Consider the following 21,583-nt stretch of genomic DNA (forward strand, 5'->3'; position numbering starts at 1 on the left):
ATCAGTTTGTCTTTGTAAGAGTTTGTATGAGTAACATCCTCTGAGTCTAAAAATCTTGCCTTACCTACATCTCTACAATTTGTCTTTGAATAGTTATGACCATTTAAGTCCATCATTATGTTATTTGAGTCTTGTTGAATAAAATAATGACTGGAAATGGCAGAAAGGGGATCATAATCATTACTCCAACTGTATATAGCTCTGTAACAAACTTACTCCAATTGTATTTCCTTCATGTCATACTATTGCTGTATATTCCCCAATAATGTACTCATGCCAAATGTAGTTTGTTTTATGTTATACGCTTGTTATTGTATCTACTGTATATTTTCTGTTTCTTGCTACTTGTGGAGCTTTTCGGGTCTACTTCATGTTGTCGTAAGCTGACAATATCGGCACGACAATATCGAAAGTGAAGAACATTGTGCAAGTAAACGGAAATCTCCGTAAGGGGAGATTTCCGTTTACCTCAATGTAGTGTTGTCTGGGAGTTGGTATATTTAAGTAGGGAGGATGCAGGGAGGCTTGCTCCCCTGCCTACGCCATTTAGTTTTTTTTTTTAGTTTTTTTTTACGTTATTCGATGTTTTAATTAATCGATCAATAAAGTTCGACCTTTATTGATTCGATTAAGTAAACTTTCGATAATGTGATATAGACACGAGCTTTTCTCCCAGGCCTCCACTGAAAATAGACTCTGGCCCAGTGGACTATTCCAGTAAACAAAAGCACATAAATAAATAAATAAAATAAATAAATAAATAAATTCACGGTTTGGAGTAGTATTAGTAAGGTACTGGAGAGCAAAGTCCTTAACTACAAGAATGCTTTTTCTGACTTTGATAACTACAAGCTGGTCAGAGTTTAAATTGTTGTCTAACATTGCCCCTATATCTTTAATGGTATTCTTGTTGTGTTTTGACCAATACTTTTGTAACCATAATTTGTACTGTTTACCATCTCCATTACTATGGCATAGTGAAAATTAATTGAGTTTTAATTAAAACTATTTACATTTAATTCCCATAACATTTAATTGGCTACTGGACTTTAAAAGTAAAGATAAGCACATTTTCATAACATTTCACAAACATAAAGAAATTATTGACTACCACAGAAATATTAAGATCCTGACAAAACTAAGAACTTAAATTAATCTTTCCCTTACAATGTATCATCAGTATAATAAAAGGCTCCTTGTAGGTAAGGAAATTGGAACACTGCCTTGTGTCTGTTCGTTACTGATTTTTATGGACACTTTTTTAACCATTCAAGATGTTAAAAGCATGCTTTTACACGCTGGACCACTTTTTCAACATTGTTATTTGCCATTTCACATGGGGAGAAAACGGAAGGCTTGCACTAGGTATCTGACGCTAAAATACTGAGAATGTTGATAGCTCATTTTATATCATAAGCAGGTAAAGTCAGAAAATGACACATGCAAGCGTAATAATGCGTCCCTCCAAATTACGAGATATGGCCTAAATTCTAAGGGAAATTTAATTTTCCATCCTCAGTTATGGTGCTGTAAAGGGTAGTAACTCAATAAGCAGTTATACAGTGACAGTAGCCCAAAAATACTGTTCAAAAGTGAATAGGAACATGTCATCTGGGGTTCAAAACTGCTACTATTCAATGCCACAGCTTTTGCATGTGGAAAGACAAATTACATATTCGTGAGAATATGACACAGCTGCGAGGTATGCAAGTTTTCCCCTGCTGTAGCCCTGGCCCCCGCCCTCTCCCTCCTCCCTCCCTTGTCTACAGGGGAGGTCTAGTCTCAGGCTCTGGCAGGGCTAGGATCGGAATGGCTGCTGCTCTCGGACGAACTGGCTGCTTTTGTCTTTCAGCTGCAACATGAGGACGCAGGGCTGCTGGCGTTACTATGGACAGTGAGGGGAGCTCCACAGCCCGCAGGTACTGCCTTTGCTTCTTATACCGGAACTATTAGAGAAGTACTGCAGAGTGCAGAAGTGATGGTAGTAGACTTGCCTTCGTTTTGTTTATCTCCAATCAGAAGTGATATTTAATTATTTTATGCGTTAATTTGTGCCATTTTTGTTGCTGGCTGTAATGTCAGTCTGCTAAGGATGTGCCAATGTAAGCCTCTGACCTTCATCTGTTTAACTAATCAGTGGCTGGATTAAGAATGGCCCAACGTCCATCTGCTTTTCATTGGGCTTGTCATTCTTACAGAATTTCATAATTTGGACATCTGCACTCCAACGCGGCGCTATCGACTCTCAGCCTGTTGACATTATCCTTACTGTATGTAAATTGTGTTTTCTGAGTATGTATTACTTTTCTGACTTGCAAACATTAATTTGCTTTAACCTATATAATCAATGCGACATCGTTATGGGCAGAGGTGAAACTCTCTCGCCCCACCCTAGCAATTTATCCCCAACATCTGTGCTGTCTGTCGACATGTACAGATATTATTTGGTGGATGGTGGAGCTGTGGTCTTCACAAATGTGGTGAAATGGCGCTGCTCTAACTGGTGAAAGTCCTTAGAACTTTATGTAACACAGCTGGAGAATTGCACATATGCATACTGGGACACCTGGACCCCTTGGATTTGGGCTGGTGTTTGCAAAAAGAATGTCTGCAGTTAACTCATTCTTTGCTGCTGTGGAGTCAGCAGTTCCATGTGTAAACAGTTGTGGTGAGCACAGCTGTAAGAGGGCTGTGTGAACACCAGCTTACGCGTTAGTGGTTGTCTGCTGCTGGAGTCAAGGGCTGGCTGCAGATCTAACCTGCTTTCTGCTCTATAGTCCCGGAGTATTCCTGGAGTCATAGCTCAGATTCTTGCATTAACTAATTTTATTCGTGTTAGTAATGTATAACATCGTTGTCTGTTTTCTACAAGTATCATTAAAACGAGGAACAGCGGCACCATGACGTTTGTAAGATCAAAATCGTGTCATCCCTTAAATGGGGTGCATTTGAGAATTCTAGCTCTTGTATTCGGTTGACCGAGAAAGCGTCTTTGCATAAAACTGACCGCATTACGTGTTTCTTAAATAAAGTGCGCCTCAGAAAGACTTGTCGGTTCTTGACCTTTCATGGTGTTGCAAAGGTTACTCCGGTGAGATTTTTCAAGGTGTATCTCATTTTTTTCATTATCGGTGCCCCACCCCACGTGGGTTACTGTGAGTGCAGGAGGCACTCTATGTGACAGGCAGGAGCAGGACATTGCGTGGCTGTCAGATTCCGAAATGGGGACACGCCACCCTGTGTCTCCTCCAGAGTACAAGGTTTGCTAGGTCCGACTGTGTCAGGAGCTGCCCTGCCAGATAACAGACTGCATTATGGATAACCGTTTTGGACAGCAGTCAGTATCATGGGCCTGCAGAGGAATGGTGCAGAATAAAAGTGGGATTTTTAACTCTTTTTGTGTTACCAGGGCCTCCTGTGGTGCTGGAAGTTTATGCAATGCCTAATACCGCAATGGAAATTGTTTCTGTGGGTGGAGATTTTTTTAATAACTCTTGGGATCTGGGCTGAACTCGAAGCATAGCTCATAACTGAATCTGGGACACATCTTAACACAAACAGGGACAAATCCAGATATAATCGGGAACAATCAGGGAAACTTTCGAAATATTAGCACTATTTACTTGAGACGCTGACAGAATAAGGTTATATGAATTAATATACATTTTCTGAAGTAAAACACGTCTGTAATAACTCTAATTATTGTCATTGTTTACGTGTAATTCACCTTTTCTCCCCAAGTTGCCAGTTTTAAAAGGGATTAAGAGGTACAGATCTGAGTCAAAATCATGGACACTTAAGGGGTATGACTCTAACTGTCCCAGGCTACTTACTGCATGACATATGAACTGACAAAACGAAAATGTCTCTTCAAATATATTAAATACAGAGAAAATGACCCTCATTGTGTCCGACTTTTAGTTTTGTGAATGCAGTATACGCAAACGCAATTCAGTTTATTTCATTTATTGTAAAAGATTGTATAATGGAAAAACAAAAAAGTATTAGTGTGTGTAGACAACGACATATTGCGTGTTTTTGTTTTGTTAAAACCTGCCTACGTTAAGTAAACTGAATTTTATTTTACAGAGGAGCAAATTCCTCGGTACAGGTTTATCAGCGAGTGTTTGCCTTTCAAAAGTCATCCTTGACTTCTGACTGTGTCCTGGTTTGACTTTTAAAAACGTGAGCCATTTATTTACCTACACTTATAATGAATGACACATCTGTATCACTCCTGCCCGGACACCCCCGGCAAAAGCTGCACAGGAGGGCAGACATAAAACCACCACATGCATTACGTTTTCTGTTTAAAACCCTAGCATTCTGCTACGCTTTGATTTGATTAAAACGATTCACAATGTAATTACAGATTATATGCATTCTTAGCGACGTAGGTATCCAACTTTATTTTTTATTGAGACAGATGTCAGTCTGCCTTTGGCGCATTTCCAGCTTGCTCTGCATAACCATTCAGTGACAGAAATAGAAAGGTCCCACTGCCCTTTCATAGAGATTTTCCAAGTGTGGGTGCCTGTGCCAACATATGTGTGAATGCCCCCCATCAGAGGTTGAATTCCACAATAACAGTGTTACACTGGAAGTCTCATCTTCCAGTGGTGTTACCCATTCACTAGACATTTATATCTAATATTGTGACATGCTTATGGAAAGTTCTGGCAGCTCCCTTCTAGCAAGGTTGTGTCAGTGCAAGATTATCAAGCCAATCATTTGGTCAGCCAGTTAATTTCAAAAATAATGTCATGTGAGTCAAAACACTGATGAGTGTAGTCTTCTTGGGTTACATAAGGTTGGCATGATACTCCATGCCCATTCAATGAGGAAGATGTTATTCGGTTGAAATGTTACATAAGTGTTTAAACCCATCACAGATTATCATAGTTTTAATCTGTCATGCATGGACATTCTTTTTCTTACACTCACCAACACTGAAAAGATGCACATTTTCCCAGAAGTGCACAGTGTTTATATTACACATACAAAACAAACATTGTGTAGAAATCCTTTGGTGAGAAGATATTCTGAAGGCCTTTTATAATAGGTGGGCTAGTTTTATCTGCAAAAGGTCTAGCAGCTGAGATCACTCTGTAAAACTGGTTAACATATGTAAGTGCTGAATTACCAGTTACCAAAAAGCATTAAGTATAGCACATTGAGTATAGTTTGTTTATATGTGTGATCTGTCCACATTAAAAGTATTAGTAAGAAAGAGTATGAAAGCTTGGTAATTAATTTTTTTATGTTTGACATAAGTACGTTTTACTTTAATGAGAATCAAAATATTTTGTTTAAGAGTAACCCCAGGATAAACTGTACCCCTAAATATGAACAAGTACTTATTCATACCTTGCATCTCCTCACTCTCCCTTCTTCAGTCACTTCCTTACTTCAGTCAATTTCCTCCTCTGACTCTTTTTCTAATTATGCAATAAATGCTAATTACTATTCAAAAATGAGCAAGTTGATTGAACAGCTCAACCTACTTGCCCATTGTAAATCGAGAATGTGTACCAACAGAAAAAAGACTGACCGTTGAAGTACCTTTGAGCAGCCAGGCTTTTTATTGGCCTATGCTGAGGGACAGAGGAAAATATAAGAAAAATCAGGTGCATTCTGCAAAACTAAACAAATAGAAACCTACCTGATTTTCCGTATATATTTGCACTGTCCCTCTTAAATCGCTGTTTTTTATCAATTAATAAAAAAGGCATCAAAGATTTTGTTTTCTGCATCACTTCTCCTGCACTAATGTACTGTGCAAGTGTTGGAACATAAATCCCATTTACACGTGCAGTACATTAGTATAGGAAGATGATGTGAAAAAAAAGACTGAAGTGCTCTTATACAAATGCATTATTTAAGAAAAGAAAGCTAAAAAAATGTAGTTTATAATGGCAATAATCCAGTCCTATTTGTGGGCATATCGGGATTTACCCATAGTTGGCTTTGTGTAATCACTTGGACTTTTGCTCTTGTGCTCAAACCTCACCAACGGTGGGTAAATCCTAATATCCCCACACACAGTCATGGATTATTGCTTAAATATGTCATAACCCCATTTTTTTCTCTTGCTTTAAATTGCAGTTTATATTTGTATTATACCAATTTACCATTAATGTCTGTAAACTGGCTAAACTGTCTCAAAATATTAAATCATTGTCATATAAGTTGTATCTATTCTTAATATTTTCATAGTATGTCTCATCTGCTGTAATTATTTAAACTGTGGATGCTTTTGTATTATTTTTGAAGACTGTAAAATTAAAATGCTTTTGTAATCCTTTGGAGCTTTTCTCCCTGGGCCTCTGCTGAAAATGGACATCTACCCCGACAAACTTTCCTGGTAATCAAATGTGAGTAAATCAATAATAAATAAGTATAGCAACATGACTCTAATGAAAGAAAAAAAATAAAGAAAGGCAGCATGCTGGCAACGTTTTTACTATTGTTTATGAGAGGATGATTACCACAAAGGCACTTGCCACCAAAATGACAACTAGAACAGAGCAGCTAATTAGTTTTGTTTCTGACACACATATACTGCAAATGTGAAACCACTAATTTACAATAAAATGTAACCTTAAGGTAAAATAAAAGGAAAAATAAATATTTGCATAAAGAGTATTACAGCATAGGAGAACAGTTTTATAAAAGTGTGCTTCATAGATTTTCATCTTGGTTGACATAGTTTGTCATAAACTGCAAGATGAAGCATTAAGCCAGTTGTTGCTTACTGCTAAAACAGTGAATCTCTGTTTTGATTCAAATAGCAAGTGTGTCTTTATACCACATATCCTTTGAGTATTAGCAGCGACCCCTGTAAAATTTCACTCTTGTCATTAATACCACAAGAAAATGTCTCCTTGATTGATAATCATTGGTGCTGTTTCCGCACCTGCATTAATCAGAAGATACCAGTATTCTGCTTCAGTTCGAACCTCGCATCTGAAGGGTAACCTTACCCACTGAGTCAGAGTTTTCTAAGTGCAGCATTACAGGCATATAGCAATTTGTGTTCATTAGGCTGCTTGTTTTTGTGTCATACAGCTGGAATGTAGTTAAATGAACACTTTGTAGTATACATGCTCATTAATCACTGGCAGATCCTGAGAATGGGAGAGAGAGAAATGTGAAGAGATAAATGCTGCAATCTGAAGAGTGAGGTGTCCCACCTTAATGCACAGACAAGTCATTTATCAAGCAAAATGCATACTCGCTTTTGTAAATGTCTAAACCAGAACTGTTAATTCAGTCCTGTTCAAGCTGTTTTTTAATCTTTAATAGCAAACATCTGATTTTATCAAAGAAAAATTAATACTGAAATAGTGATTATAACAGATGAAAACATTTTGGAAGTAAGCAAAACAAAACTGTTATTTAGGTCTTATAATCCAATTCACAAATTATCACCAAAACATTTTAAGATAATGCAGGGAGTAACACAGGCATACCTAGTGTTTAACTGACTTCTATCCCTGTTTATATGCCACAACTGAATTATAGTTAGAAATTTTAAATATGCTCTTTTATTAAATTTTTATGAATAACAAAACATAGAGTAACATTACAAAACATAACTAGAAACTAACAAAGAGACTAATGAAAGAATAAAATAAAGGGAAGTAAAATATGGAACCGGTTTACAATATATACATAGCTCAACAGTACTGGTGCAACACAATCATTTAAATCAATAGTACATATTTACTCAATCCTCATTGGGCCAATCATTGAGTATAATGCCCCCTTTGGGAAATATCTGTCCAGACACATGCAACAAATGGAATACCCACAGCGATACCTTACTAAAAGGATACAAGGCATAAACAGCATTTCCTACATGGATCGACTTAAAGCTCTGTCACTATTCTCAGTACCCTACAGACTGCCAACAGATGACCTGTGTTTGGAATACAAGGCATTCTTCAATCCTATACTGATGGGCTTACTGCACGTCAACAAGTTAAATGGCATCAGAAGTATTCTGTCTAGGAATTTAAACCTCTTCTTCAACATCAACAAAACCATTTGGAGGAACAGGTAGTGATGACCCAAAAACGTTTTATAGAGAATTGGGAAACAAGGTAAAAGGAATTGAAAAACTGCCAGAAAGAGAAGAAATAGATGCATTTTGGAGAAGTATCTATGAAGATCCTATGGAACACAACAAAGATGTGAAATGAATAAAAGAAGTAAAAGAAAGAAAAAGAAATTTAAAGGTACAGGATATGAAATGGGATGAAGTAACAGCCAGAGAGATTGAAACAAAGTTATGAAAATCCTCTAACTGGAAAACCCCAGGCCCAGATGCAGTACCTAACTTTTGGTTAAAAGTATTAACATCTTTGCATGAAGATCTAGCCATGAGTAAGAACTATTTGTATGCGCACCCCGAACAGGTACCAATCTGGCTAACAACAGGTAAAACAATGCTCCTACTTAAGACAGAACCTGCAAGCTACCCCAGAAATTATAGAGCAATAACTTGCCTTCCGACGACGTATAAGCTATACATGGGAATTGATGTCGACAGAGTTTATAGTCATTTAAAAGAAAACTCAATTATGGCAAAAGAACAAAAGGGCAATAAAAGGAAGTCATATGGAACAAAGGATCGTTTCTTGTTAAATAAAGTCATAGTTGAGAACTGTAAAAAGGGAAAGAATCTAAGTATGGCATAAATTGACTAAAAAAGCATTTGATAGTATCCCGCATTCATGGATAGAAGAGTGCTTAAGAATGTATAAGATATACCCTACACTGATTGACTACATTACAGTGACCATGAAACAATGGCAGACCACTTTGCAATTAAGCCGTGATAAAAGACAAATTACTATCCCAGGGATAAAAATTGGATATTCCAGGGTGGCTCTCTATCACTGTTGCTGTTCTGCCTTGCCCTTAACCCATTAAGCTGTTTACTTAAAAGCTTAGGCCATGGCTTTAATTTGGCTCCTAAAAAACAACAAAGTCTAAAGACTTCTCATCTTCTCTTTGTCAATGATTTAAAACTGTACAGCTCATCAGATGAGGAACTGAAAGCACAGCTGCAAGTTGTCAAAACTTTTTCAGATGAATGTGCAAAAGCAACCTTTAAAGCAGAAAGACTGCAGCACCAGGAAAACATAATTTTGGGACAATAATGTGATATAAAAGAACTTGGGCAAGAGGGGGTGTATAAATATTTGGGAATTGATGAAGGATCAGCAATAAAACATGAACAAATGTGAGTAAAACTTAGTAAGGAATATTTTAGAAGACTTAAATTAATCCTGAAAACAGCATTGACATCTAGGAACAAATTCCAAGCTACAAACCAATTTGCTCTTCCTGTCCTAACTTACAGTTTTGGAGTGATTGACTGGCCTCAAAATGTGTTGGATAGGTTAATATTAAAACAAGAAGGATGCTTCATGCTCACCAAATGATTTATAAAAATCAATGCATGCCAAGATTATATATTCCCCGTTCCGAAGGAGGGATGGGCCTCCTTGAAATTTGTCGAAAGATTTTACTCTTCTAACATATTCTGGAAGAATCACACCAAGTTCTTGTAAGCAAGTAAAACAGCTTTATTTTACATGCATGGAGACCTGCTACATGATAGTAGTATGCCAGCAGTCTGGCTACTTGTACTTTAAGTTCTCCTTATATAGACCCTCCTGCATGTACATACACGTAGCACAGAGGACTTTCATTAAAATTGATAGTTTGATTACTTGTTTTTACCAGCCAGTACCACAGTTATTCTTGCACCATTAACTTTCTTATCAGCAGTTTAAGATTAACTTCTGCATTCCTCAGTGATCAACATTTTCCAGAACATTTCAGTTTGCATGCAGTGAACATTTTTCTGCTTAACCCTTTAAATACAGAATACAAAATATGTTGACTTCAGTATTTTTCCACATTTCCCTTACAACATTTTGTATACTGTTTATTTTACACAATCCCAGATACGTTGTATACCTTCTCATAATCAGAGAAATATGCTTTTGTAGCATTGGCAGAGATAACCTTTGATATTATCATTTTGATACATGGTATGCAACAGCAGCCAAGCAGCAAAAATATGATTGCACCAACACATACAGCAATTAAAATGTTCATCAACACAGAACCCCAGTTTCCAAACAGATTTTGGAAAAAAGTCAGTCAAGGGGTTTGGACCAGGTTTAGTCAGTTCAGAAACTTGTTGAATTATTTCAAGATGGCTCTGAATCGCGTGCTCGTTATCAGGAATGAACGAGCAGCACTCCTCGTGTATCAGAGCGCAAGTACCTCCTTTCGCCGCTAGGGTGAAATCGAGCACCATACGGTTCTGCAACACTACTGTTCTCATCGCCGTTAATTCATCCGTCACCAATTCTAACACTGAAAATGTCGCATTACTCAGAGTCTCTAACAGTTTTGACAGTTTTCTCAGTTCCCAGATGGATTTTACTGTCCCATATGCTGGCAAAATACCAGCCCAAGCAATTACATCATCGCCTAGGTCCATATGTGAGAGTCCTTTGCTGCTGACGTGTGCCAAGTCATGGTGATAAATCCATGACGCATCAATGTTACCTACGGGATTAATAGGTTTATTAAGAGAATGTGCATTTCAGATTTTACCTTGTGGCAATGCATTTGGGTGTCTGTTAGCTGATATCAGATATCCCCAAAAACAACCTCCTGTCCAGCTATATGGTAACCATTTATATGCTTTCCTACCACAAATAAAATAACAATCATTTGTTTTGATGGTAATATTGGTTGCAAATTCATAACTCCCATTTGGCTTTAGCCCCTTAAATAACAGGCCATATACATACAGCATTTTTCAACAAAACTAGTATCATTTACATTGATGTCTTTTTTTATAGCTCCAAACTTGGTCTCACACTGCCCTTCTAGGGTACAATTATGAACTATTGTCAAATTACATTGGCTCAGCCCCACCTTAACTTTCCCAATCTTTTGAAAACACACTGTTCCGTTTTGGCACCCCAGAAGAGGCAGCGCCACCTTGTCTCTCAGTGGTACTTCTGTGGTTTCAAACAACAAACTATTCCAAGTATCATTTATTCCCAGAGGGGCTGTCCCTAACATTAAGCCACTATGTACAGTAGGTATTGCAGTACATACCCAACAATTTGAGACATTCATTGAGGATGCATATGCATATTTAATCGCTTGATATGTATTAAAGTTTGGATGCCAGCTGGTGTGTTTGTCTCTTTTTGAATGGCTAGCTTCATTAAAAGACAGAAATGTCCAAAACAGAAATATTACAATCATAATAGTTATAAACAATAAAACATTGCAATAGAACCATTTTCTCTTATTCTCATTATTGTCCTTCATGATTGCTGCTGTCTGTTTGTTCCTCAGGGGAACTCAAGTCTTTATTTAACTGAAAATGTCTTACGATTTTGCAGTGCGTTAGGTGGATCCATGAGGACCTTTCTTTAATCCGAACTGCTGTTGGAGTTGCGATTAGCACCTGGTAGGGGCCCTCCCATTTGGGGATGCCCAATTCTTGCGTTTTATTATTTTGATCCAGACCCACTCGCCGGGTCTGATTTCCGTGATCTTGTCGTCTCTTGAACCTGAAAAACAATCATTCGTTAAACAGCTGTTAGTATTGGTCAGCATTTTCCTCATGTACTCAGCTATCTCCTCACCCCTCACATTCCGCAGGCAACAAGTTTTGCCACTGCGGACGTAATAAGGTCTCCCATACAACAACTCAAATGGGGTGACTCCTTTTGAGGTGGGAGTTGTGCGCATGGAAAGGAGGGCTAGAGGTAGACAGGTAATCCAAGACTGATGTGTAGTTTTCTCAACTTGCCTTTTAGAATGCCGTTATGGCGTTCCACCAACCCTGCTGACTGTGGGTGGTAGGCACAATGGTGTTTCAATTCAATTTGGAAAACTGTAGACAGTTTCTGTATGATCTGATTGACAAAATGCGTGCCGTTGTCAGAGTAGATGCGTGTAGGAAGTCCAAAGTGCGGACGATGTGATTGACCAAAATTTTAGCCACTGATTGAGCATCCGGATGTGTCACCGAAAAGCCTCAACCCACTTAGTAAATGCATCTACTATTACTAACACAAACTTCTTTAGTTGTGCCGGGTCAATTCGATGAAGTCCATACATATTGTATGAAAAGGATAGGGGTGTTGGAAATGATGCCGGAGCAACTCTGACCCCTCCCGTGGTATTTAGCACATACTATGCAGGATAGACAAAAGCGTTTTGCATATGCAATGAAACCCTTGGTCCAAAAGGTAAGGTGGATAATTCTAACCATAGCTGCAGGGCCCAGATGGGAAGGGCCATGCACAACTAGTGCTGCATACCTAAAAAGATTAGTAGGCAAAACATATTTATTATCCGTCCCACATAGATTCCTTTGTTCTGCCTAACACCATACCTAGTCCAGCATTGTTTTTCCTGTACTGTGCTAAGTTCCTGCATGACTTGTAAGGTTTGCAAATCAAACTTATCTGTTGGTTGTAATTCTGTAGGTGTGGTTTCAAGTGAAAAGGTACTGGACATAGCTGCCTCTTTGGCTGCTTTGTCTGCTAGGGCATTACCAAGTGATACCGGGTCCTTAGCACGGGTATGAGCAGCGCATTTACAGATGGCCAAACCCCGTGGCCGTTGGACGGCTTGTAGTAATTCAAGGATTAGTTCTTTGTGCATGATGTCTTTCCCCGAGGTTGTAACCATCCCCCTATTTTTCCATTGCTGAGCAAACACATGTACCGTAGAAAAGGCATATTGACTATCCGTATAGATAGTGACATTCCTGTCCTCCAAAAGGAGACATGCCCTTGTCACAGCAATCAGTTCCACTGCTTGAGCGGATAAGTTCCCGGGGAGTGGTCTTGCCTCTATTATCTGAGTTGCAGTAGTAACTGCATACCCTACCTGCATGGTGCCTGTTTCTGTTTTGCGTGCTGACCCATCTACAAACAGTGTCCAGTCCGCATGTAGTAAGGGTTGATCTTTAAGATCCGGTCTTGATAGAACTTTAGAATGTATGAGATCTAAGCATACATGCGGGATACCGTCTTCAGCAACAGGTAGCAATGTCGCTGGATTTAAGGTAGTGCATCTCTCAATTGTCATGTGTGGCTGCGATAACAGCGTAGTCATACAAGATAAATGTCTGCTAGGTGACAGAAATGTTAACTTGTCCTGCAGAAGGATGACTGCTACAGAGTGCGGGACTTTTAATGTAAGATCATGGAACAATACCAACGTGGCAGATGCTTGTACCGCCAAAGCGGCTGCAATTACTGCTTGCACACAGTGTGGTAATGCTTGTGCTACTGAGTCTAATTTGCTAGAGTAAAATGCCAATGGTCTTAACTTATCTCCATACATTTGCATTAAAACAGATGTCATAAATCCCTGCTTGCAATCTACAGTCTGTATAAAGGTCTTACTGTAATCTGGAAACCCCAATGTCGCTGACCCAGCTATCAGTTGCTTGATCCTAGTGAATGCCTGTACTGCCTTGTCTGTCCAGTGCAGCAAATCTTTTGCCGCCATCGGTATTGCAAAAATTAAGTCTGATAGCGGGTGCACTTCTTCGGCGTAGTTGGGAATCCAACTACGACAGAAGTTCGTAATGCCTACAAAGGACATCATTTCTTTTTGTAGTTGGCATGGGGGCTTGTAAAATAGCATTTTTTCTGCTGTCATCTAATCGCCTGCCCTTCCCAGAGATAGTATAACCCAGGTAACGTACTTCTAATTTACAAAATTGTAACTTAGACTTATTTACCTTATGTCCTTCGTGTGCCAGAAAGTGTAGTAGTCGAATAGTCTCGGACTTACAGATTTCTTCCGTAGTCGCAGCCAGGAGGATATCATCCACGTACAGCAGTAGGTGGCACCCTTGGGCTGGTTGGAACTGAGCCAAATTGGTGGACATCTCTTGTGAGAAGATGGTCTAACTTTCGCAGTATCCCTGCGGTAACCTGGTATAGGTATAACGCTTGCCCATAAACGTAAATGCAAACCAAAATCTACTATCTTCCTGCAAGGGAATAGAGAAAAAGGCATTACTGATATCAATTACAGAAAAGTAGTTATCCGTTGGAAGGATATCGTTCAGCAGAATAGACGGATCCGGGACTATGGGGGCCCGAGGTACCACCGCGGCATTTATTGCCTGTAAGTCTTGTACCATCCTCCATGTCCCATCCGTTTTTTTTACTGGAAATAAGGGTGTATTACACGGTGAGTCTGTGCACAGAATTAATACTCCAGCTTTCAAAAGTGCTGTGATTACCGGTAAAATGCCCTCCTCTGCCTTTCTGCTCAAGGGATACTGCCGTTTATGAGGTCTAAATTCTGACTTGGGTGTAATCTTTACCTGTCCTGCCGTTCTAATCAGTCCGATATCGTGCTGACCCTGCGACCATAATGAGTTTGGAATCGTCTGCAATTGAGATTCTTCCATGGGGGTAAGGAGACATAGTCATAATGTCCCAGGGGATTGTATCGGTTCGTCTTCCCAGAGGTGCACGGTCGGTCTGGCTTGTGTAACCCAGTTAAGTTTTTGAACCTGAACGCCTTACCTGCCAACTGTTCTGGTGTCCATCCTACCCATTCAGTTATTTTCTTACCCACGAGGTACCATGACATTCCTTCACCCTCCGTGACTGAAATATGTGTGGTTAATTCATTCTTATACAGCAGCTGCATATCCCTTGTAAGGCTACATGTGACTGCAGAATTACCTAGTGTGTCCCAAAAAAGGCTATGCAATACTAGTTTGGTGACTTTAAAACTAAGAAATTTCTTTTCGTATTCTAAATCAGGTCCGACACATCTTCTGTAATACATTGTGCAATGTAATGGATCTGACACCTTCGGATTTGTTATGCCGTATTTGCTTAATGCCAAATTTGTAAGAGCCGTCACTACACTCTGGGGGCCTGTCTCTATCAAATCATTACTATACCAGTAATGTAGATCTCCCTGCCCCTCTAATAGCATTGCACTATTCGGTTCAATTCTCCTTGCCACCATCCCAGTGGAGGTTGGGACGGCTGCTATGCCGGACACTTGCATTAAATCTCTTCCTAGTAAATGTACTGGGCAGATTTTTGAAATTATTACTCGGAACCGTATGGTTTGGTTCGCCTCTGGGTCGGTAAACCACAGAGGTTTGGACAATGGCTCTTTGTAAATACGACCATTTGCTGCTTTTACAAGCACATATTCATCCGAGGTAACATCGGATGATATGGCAGTACTTCTGACTAACGTTCATGAAGCCCCTGAGTCACAAAGAAATTCTATGTCTCGGCCCTCAACTTGCAATGTGATCACTGGTTGGGATTCCAATTGCATAGTTGATGCTAGTGCTGTTAGATTTACCATTTGATATTTCTCATTTTCTGCCATTTACTGTGCTCACCCATCGCCTACACTTGTACCTACTTCCTCATACTCACTTTCTTCTTCTTCCTCATACCCTCCATCTACGCCTTTTGACCGTCATATAGTCATGTGGTACCACCGAAGCAACCATCGGTTTCTCCGGTCCTCTGCAATCTCTGGCAAAATGTCCTTTCTTACCGCACTTAAAACACTCCCCCCTCTTTTGCCTACCCTCGAAATCCTCAGAATGACTTATGCCTCCCCATCCTCGTCCTCTTCCCCTGCCACGCCCTCTTCCGCGATTTGCGGAACCTTGAACTAACATTAAAGTTCCATCTTCACTAACTGTAAAAGTCTGGGCTTTTTTATCTTTTTTTTCCTTCAGGTATTTCTCAGCATGTCTAGCATAATCCATAAGGGGCTGTAGACGCTGTCCTGTGTGTGATCATATGCTTTTGTATAAAGTTACCAATGGCTGTCTTGCAGCCCTTTAGGAATGCATTTTTCAGTTGCTGTTCATAGGGCGAGTCATTTTCCTGATTTTCTGCCTTAATCAACCCACTATGAGCATCAAAACATTGTGTGAGACGATGTAGATAATTGTCTACGGTTCGTCATCTGATTGAACGCATTGATTAATGCAAGTCCAATCTGCTTTGGGCTTCCAATGTTCTTCTATTTTATCTAGGAGAGTCTTTATTCTGGTTCTACACACTTCGGAGTTAAACGGCAAGGCTCCCCCTTCCTCTGGTAGCAAGGGGTCCCAAGTTCCGCAAATAAGGTGCCAATCAGGTCCTAGGATTTGCCTTATTACTTGTTCAAATTCTACAGCGTTTAATCTATAACTCATTCTCATGCCCCCGCCTGTACGGAATTTACGCATATCTACTTTTGGATGGGGAATCCCCTCTACCGCTTTTCGGATGTCATCACAGGTCCACGGTCGGTAGACCAATATGGTAGGACCCTCGCCTTCTGCACCTGCTTGAGGATTTGCCACTTCTATCAGTGGGTATTCCTCTCCTTCCTGATCTACCTTTTCCTTAATTTTCCAGTGCCCTTCTCTCCTAATACTTCCGCTGCGTAAGTCAAGAGTGTTGGCAGGCTCTCTCTGTAATATAATACTTGGCGTGGGGGGGCCACCCACCGAAGCCTGGTATTGTGGTGGGTCCTGGTCGGGGGGCACCTCAATAACCTGTGCAGGGTCTGGATACTGGATGGGAGGGGCCGAGGGATTCTGGTGACTACGACTGACTATGGAAGTTTCATTATCTTCCTTTTGAACAAAGTACACATCTTTTTCACTTGAATCACCACACCCTTTTTTCAAATTTTGTTCCCTATGTCTTTTATTTGCTTCCTCCAGCCATTTCTGTGCCTGGGGAAACCCCACCTTTTTTTGATTCCTTGTCTTATTTCCTGCCTGTTTGCAGTAATCTTACTAGATTTTGACATTCTGACTTATTTAAACATCCACTAAACCCATGATCTTTTTCCATTTATCTAAATACTTTACATTCTTTGGGTGTAAATCAAACATAAACTTTTCATCTTCAGTTTTGTCAAGCCTTTGGCGCAACTGGTTCCTGTTCCCATTTCTCTTACGAGAAACTATTTCTGTTCCTGAGATCTCTTGTATATGGAATCTATTCACATATACTCCTTATACTTTGAGAAAATTAAATTTCTCCCTTGACTAGTCCCTTAAAATTTAGACAAAAAATTCCAATCAGAAACAACAAAAAAATAACGTTTTTTTTTTTTTGCTTACCTTTGTGATTCCTCCGCCCTGTTTCACTGCCACCTCACGGATTGAATCTGGAAAGAGTGACTGGCCTCTAATTTCAACCTGTTTCAGTTGGAGGTCTTTCATTCGAGGAGAGCCTGATCTCTCTCCACCTGCGCAGGTTTTCAGACTCTCTTTGTTCGATTCGCGCCGTGCAGGGGCCACCCTAACGTTGGGCGCCAGTTATGTCGAAAGATTTTACTCTTCTAACATATTCTGGAAGAATCACACCAAGTTCTTGTAAGCAAGTAAAACAGCTTTATTTTACATGCATGGAGACCTGCTACATGATAGTAGTATGCCAGCAGTCTGGCTACTTGTACTTTAAGTTCTCCTTATATAGACCCTCCTGCACGTACATACACGTAGCACAGAGGACTTTCATTAAAATTGATAGTTTGATTACTTGTTTTTACCAGCCAGTACCACAGTTATTCTTGCACCATTAACTTTCTTATCAGCAGTTTAAGATTAACTTCTGCATTCCTCAGTGATCAACATTTTCCAGAACATTTCAGTTTGCACGCAGTGAACATTTTTCTGCTTAACCCTTTAAATACAGAATACAAAATATGTTGACTTCAGTTCTGTCTAGGAATTTAAACCTCTTCTTCAAAATCAACAAAACCATTTGGAGGAACAGGTAGTGATGACCCAAAAACGTTTTATAGAGAATTGGGAAACAAGGTAAAAGGAATTGAAAAACTGCCAGAAAGAGAAGAAATAGATGCATTTTGGAGAAGTATCTATGAAGATCCTATGGAACACAACAAAGATGTGAAATGAATAAAAGAAGTAAAAGAAAGAATAAGAAATTTAAAGGTACAGGATATGAAATGGGATGAAGTAACAGCCAGAGAGATTGAAACAAAGTTATGAAAATCCTCTAACTGGAAAACCCCAGGCCCAGATGCAGTACATAACTTTTGGTTAAAAGTATTAACATCTTTGCATGAAGATCTAGCCACGAGTAAGAACTATTTGTATGCGCACCCCGAACAGGTACCAATCTGGCTAACAACAGGTAAAACAATGCTCCTACTTAAGACAGAACCTGCAAGCTACCCCAGAAATTATAGAGCAATAACTTGCCTTCCGACGACGTATAAGCTATACATGGGAATTGATGTCGACAGAGTTTATAGACATTTAAAAGAAAACTCAATTATGGAAAAAGAACAAAAGGGCAATAAAAGGAAGTCATATGGAACAAAGGATCGTTTCTTGTTAAATAAAGTCATAGTTGAGAACTGTAAAAAGGGAAAGAATCTAAGTATGGCATAAATTGACTAAAAAAGCATTTGATAGTATCCCGCATTCACGGATAGAAGAGTGCTTAAGAATGTATAAGATATACCCTACACTGATTGACTACATTACAGTGACCATGAAACAATGGCAGACCACTTTGCAATTAAGCCGTGATAAAAGACAAATTACTATCCCAGGGATAAAAATTGGATATTCCAGGGTGACTCTCTATCACTGCTGCTGTTCTGCCTTGCCCTTAACCCATTAAGCTGTTTACTTAAAAGCTTAGGCTATGGCTTTAATTTGGCTCCTAAAAAACAACAAAGTCTAAAGACTTCTCATCTTCTCTTTGTCGATGATTTAAAACTGTACAGCTCATCAGATGAGGAACTGAAAGCACAACTGCAAGCTGTCAAAACATTTTCAGATGAATGTGCAAAAGCAACCTTTAAAGCAGAAAGACTGCAGCACCAGGAAAACATAATTTTGGGACAAGAATGTGATATAAAAGAATTTGGGCAAGAGGGGGTGTATAAATATTTGGGAATTGATGAAGGATCAGCAATAAAACATGAACAAATGTGAGTAAAACTTAGTAAGGAATATTTTAGAAGACTTAAATTAATCCTGAAAACAGCATTGACATCTAGGAACAAATTCCAAGCTACAAACCAATTTGCTCTTCCTGTCCTAACTTACAGTTTTGGAGTGATTGACTGGCCTCAAAATGTGTTGGATAGGTTAATATTAAAACAAGAAGGATGCTTCATGCTCACCAAATGATTTATAAAAATCAATGCATGCCAAGATTATATATTCCCCGTTCCGAAGGAGGGATGGGCCTCCTTGAAATTTGTCGAAAGATTTTACTCTTCTAACATATTCTGGAAGAATCACACCAAGTTCTTGTAAGCAAGTAAAACAGCTTTATTTTACATGCATGGAGACCTGCTACATGATAGTAGTATGCCAGCAGTCTGGCTACTTGTACTTTAAGTTCTCCTTATATAGACCCTCCTGCACGTACATACATGTAGCACAGAGGACTTTCATTAAAATTGATAGTTTGATTACTTGTTTTTACCAGCCAGTACCACAGTTATTCTTGCACCATTAACTTTCTTATCAGCAGTTTAAGATTAACTTCTGCATTCCTCAGTGATCAACATTTTCCAGAACATTTCAGTTTGCATGCAGTGAACATTTTTCTGCTTAACCCTTTAAATACAGAATACAAAATATGTTGACTTCAGTATTTTTCCACATTTCCCCTTACAACATTTTGTATACTGTTTATTTTACACAATCCCAGATACGTTGTATACCTTCTCATAATCAGAGAAATATGCTTTTGTAGCATTGGCAGAGATAACCTTTGATATTATCATTTTGATACATGGTATGCAACAGCAGCCAAGCAGCAAAAATATGATTGCACCAACACATACAGCAATTAAAATGTTCATCAACACAGAACCCCAGTTTCCAAACAGATTTTGGAAAAAGTCAGTCAAGGGGTTTGGACCAGGTTTAGTCAGTTCAGAAACTTGTTGAATTATTTCAAGATGGCTCTGAATCGCGTGCTCGTTATCAGGAATGAACGAGCAGCACTCCTCGTGTATCAGAGCGCAAGTACCTCCTTTCGCCGCTAGGGTGAAATCGAGCACCATACGGTTCTGCAACACTACTGTTCTCATCGCCGTTAATTCATCCGTCACCAATTCTAACACTGAAAATGTCGCATTACTCAGAGTCTCTAACAGTTTTGACAGTTTTCTCAGTTCCCAGATGGATTTTACTGTCCCATATGCTGGCAAAATACCAGCCCAAGCAATTACATCATCGCCTAGGTCCATATGTGAGAGTCCTTTGCTGCTGACGTGTGCCAAGTCATGGTGATAAATCCATGACGCATCAATGTTACCTACGGGATTAATAGGTTTATTAAGAGAATGTGCATTTCGTATTTTACCTTGAGGCAATGCATTTGCGTGTCTGATAGCTGGTATCAGATATCCCAAAAAACAACTTCCTGACCAGCCATATGGTAACCATTTATATGCTTTCCTACCACAAATAAAATAACAATCATTTGTTTTGATGGTAATATTGGTTGCAAATTCATAACTCCCATTTGGCTTTAGCCCTTAAATAACAGGCCATATACATACAGCATTTTTTCAACAAAACTAGTATCATTTACATTGATGTCTTTTTTTATAGCTCCAAACTTGGTCTCACACTGCCCTTCTAGGGTACAATTATGAACTATTGTCAAATTACATTGGCTCAGCCCCACCTTAACTTTCCCAATCTTTTGAAAACACACTGTTCCGTTTTGGCCCCAGAAGAGGCAGCGCCACCTTGTCTCTCAGTGGTACTTCTGTGGTTTCAAACAACAAACTATTCCAAGTATCATTTATTCCCAGAGGGGCTGTCCCTAACATTAAGCCACTATGTACAGTAGGTATTGCAGTACATACCCAACAATTTGAGACATTCATTGAGGATGCATATGCATATTTAATCGCTTGATATGTATTAAAGTTTGGATGCCAGCTGGTGTGTTTGTCTCTTTTTGAATGGCTAGCTTCATTAAAAGACAGAAATGTCCAAAACAGAAATATTACAATCATAATAGTTATAAACAATAAAACATTGCAATAGAACCATTTTCTCTTATTCTCATTATTGTCCTTCATGATTGCTGCTGTCTGTTTGTTCCTCAGGGGAACTCAAGTCTTTATTTAACTGAAAATGTCTTACGATTTTGCAGTGCGTTAGGTGGATCCATGAGGACCTTTCCTTAATCGAACTGCTGTTGGAGTTGCGATTAGCACCTGGTAGGGGCCCTCCCATTTGGGGATGCCCAATTCTTGCTTTTATTATTTTGATCCAGACCCACTCGCGGGTCTGATTTCCGTGATCTTGTCGTCTCTTGAACCTGAAAACAATCATTCGTTAAACAGCTGTTAGTATTGGTCAGCATTTTCCTCATGTACTCAGCTATCTCCTCACCCCTCACATTCCGCAGGCAACAAGTTTTGCCACTGCGGACGTAATAAGGTCTCCCATACAACAACTCAAATGGGGTGACTCCTTTTGAGGTGGGAGTTGTGCATGGAAAGG

At 39.3% G+C, this 21,583-nt stretch overlaps 1 protein-coding gene across 1 annotated transcript in view; it reads left to right on the forward strand.

Annotated features, from left to right (window-relative positions):
• Positions 1-1,785: 1,785 nt before the first annotated feature.
• Positions 1,786-21,583, forward strand: part of GLIS2 (GLIS family zinc finger 2) — a 681,681-nt gene continuing 661,883 nt past the window's right edge. The window contains exon 1 of the mRNA XM_044089337.1: positions 1,786-1,919. The gene's annotated coding sequence lies outside the window, so the exon portion shown is untranslated. The remainder of the gene's footprint in view (positions 1,920-21,583) is intronic.

This window comes from Protopterus annectens, chromosome 12.part0, assembly GCF_019279795.1.
Source record: "Protopterus annectens isolate FY-2018-M chromosome 12.part0, PAN1.0, whole genome shotgun sequence".
Taxonomy (NCBI): Eukaryota; Metazoa; Chordata; order Ceratodontiformes; family Protopteridae; genus Protopterus; species Protopterus annectens.